Source organism: Microcaecilia unicolor, chromosome 14 (assembly GCF_901765095.1).
Source record: "Microcaecilia unicolor chromosome 14, aMicUni1.1, whole genome shotgun sequence".
NCBI lineage: Eukaryota > Metazoa > Chordata > Amphibia > Gymnophiona > Siphonopidae > Microcaecilia > Microcaecilia unicolor.
In genome coordinates this window covers 45,128,143-45,130,671 of record NC_044044.1, presented here as the reverse complement: position 1 = coordinate 45,130,671, position 2,529 = coordinate 45,128,143, and positions in this window count along the sequence as shown.

Below are 2,529 nucleotides of genomic sequence, written 5' to 3'. Positions count from 1 at the left end.
TATTGATATGAAATGAAATTTATATTTTTGTCAGAGTATATTGTAACAATATTGAACCTTAAAAGTAACTTAACTGTACAGCTTACTACTCTCTGAGTTGTTGACCTCTTCCTCCCTCCCATTCCCAAACCTCCTCCTTCCAGTCCTTAACCTTCAAACCTTTGGATGTATAATGAATAGGTTTTAGAGAATTTGTGCCTGGATGGAAGAGTATCCAGGCCTGTGAAGAGTTAATATCCATAGTGTTAGCTCAAAGGCACCAAAATCCTGGAAGGTACATGACGGGGGTTGACTATCCCTATCTCCCTCTGGCTTTAGTTCCGAAACGAGCAGAGTTGACTTGATCCCTGCTAAAAGCCAAAGATTCTCTGCAGGTGTGGGATAACTTTGTAGAAATGTGGAGATATGCAGCTGTTTTTCAAGGTTCCCATGGTTTGAATATGAAAAGGTCTTTTATGATGAGCTCAGTAATTCTGCCAATCCTGGAACAGAAATAAGAATGAGGGCTGCTGAGAAGGGAATCTGGCTTTTTTCCTTTTTTTTGGAAGGGGGTTGTGAATCCACCTGTCACCCCAGGGAGTCTGTAATCAGCAAGACTCAAAAGCTGGAGGAAGAAAGAGGTGTCCAGAAACTCTTAATTCCAAGAAAAGATGATGTTGGAGGGTGCATTTATGAGTGTGTATAACAATAAAGAACAGTTACCACCTTATAGACCAACCAGTTTATTGAGGCATTTTTTTAATGAGTCAACTTAGACAACTTAAATAATAGTTAATATATGTATTAGGGCTGCAGAGAGCCAAGTTTCCCAGCTAGCCATAGCTCACCTGGAAGGCTGGGCTGGTCCTGTGGTTTTATTCCCATAACAACATAAGAATAGCCTTACTGGGTCAGACCAGTATCCTGTTTCCAACAGTGGCCAATTCAGGTCACAAGTACCTGGCAGAAACCCAAATAGTAGCAACATTCCAGAACCTCAAAGAGTAGCACGATTCCGGAATCCCAAAGAATAGCAAGATTCCATGCAGAATCTCAAAGAGTAGCTACATTGTACCTGGCAGAATCCCAAATAGTGGCAACATTCCAGAACCTGAAAGAGTAACAAGATTCCCGGAATCCCAAAGAATAGCAAGATTCCATGCAGAATCTCAGAGAGTAGCAACGTTGTACCTGGCAGAATCCCAAATAGTGGCAACATTCCAGAACCTGAAAGAGTAACAAGATTCCGGAATCCCAAAGAATAGCAAGATTCCATGCAGAATCTCAGAGAGTAGCAACGTTGTACCTGGCAGAATCCCAAATAGTGGCAACATTCCAGAACCTGAAAGAGTAACAAGATTCCGGAATCCCAAAGAATAGCAAGATTCCATGCAGAATCTCAGAGAGTAGCAACGTTGTACCTGGCAGAAACCCAAGTAGTGGCAACATTCCAAGCTACCAATCCCAGGGCAAGCAGTGGCTTCCCTCATGTCTATCTCAATAACAGACAATGGACTTTTCCTCCAGGAACTTGTCCAAATCTATTTTTTAAACCCAGATATTCTAACGTCTGTTACTACATCCTCCGGCAAAGAGTTCCGGAGCTTAACTATTCTTTGAGTGAAAAAACAAAATTCCTCCTATTTGTTTGGAAAGTATTTCCATTTAACTTCCATAAGTGTCCCCTAGTGTTTTTACTTTTGGAGCGAGTAAAAATTCGATTCACTTCTCATTCTACCTCACTCCGGATTTTGTAGACCTCAATCTTATCTCCCCTCATCTGTCTCTTTTCCAAGCTGAAGAGCCCTAACCTCTTTAGCCTTTCCTCATACGAGAGGAGTCCCATCCCCTTTGTCATTTATCAGACATGTTTTGCCCTTGTGTGTTTGTACTTCAGCATCAGAGTAGATGCTACAAATGGGGTTAAAACCAGGACTGGAATCATTCAGAAAAAGTTCTAACACACCAAGAGACATCTCAAAAGAGAGGGACACTGTCCAACCAGACCTTTGTCAGCTGGCATGGCTGGATCATGCAGGTTTGAATGCATTTTAAATCACTTCAGATGTATTACAATCGTGCTGTGTTCTTTATGCCTCAAGTCCATTTCCAACGGAGGCCCCACCACATAGAGGGGGAGGGGATGGGGAAAATATCCACAAGAGTAAAGAAGGTGTCCTGTTCGCAGTGTTAAGGGAATTTCTGCAGTCATGCAGGAAGGGTGGAGGTGGGCTTGGGTGTTACGGTGCCGTCACTGGACTCTGAACAAGAATTCCCTGGGATGAGAGGACACTTTTTCTGAGCTGCAGAAACAGTGGCTGGACAGGGATCATCCTACAATTTGGGCACTCCTTTGGCAAGTGGATACTCACAAGCACCTGCTTGTTTGAAAACTAATTGGCCCTTTGGCTTCTTTCCTTGACCTGGTTACCCTTATGACGCTGCCTCCCAAGTGTGCAGCCTCGGGCAGTGCTGAAAATGTAGCCCCACCCAAATTTGTGTACAGCCTGTGCCTCTTTCATTCCCTAATGGGACACTTCCCAAGTCTGG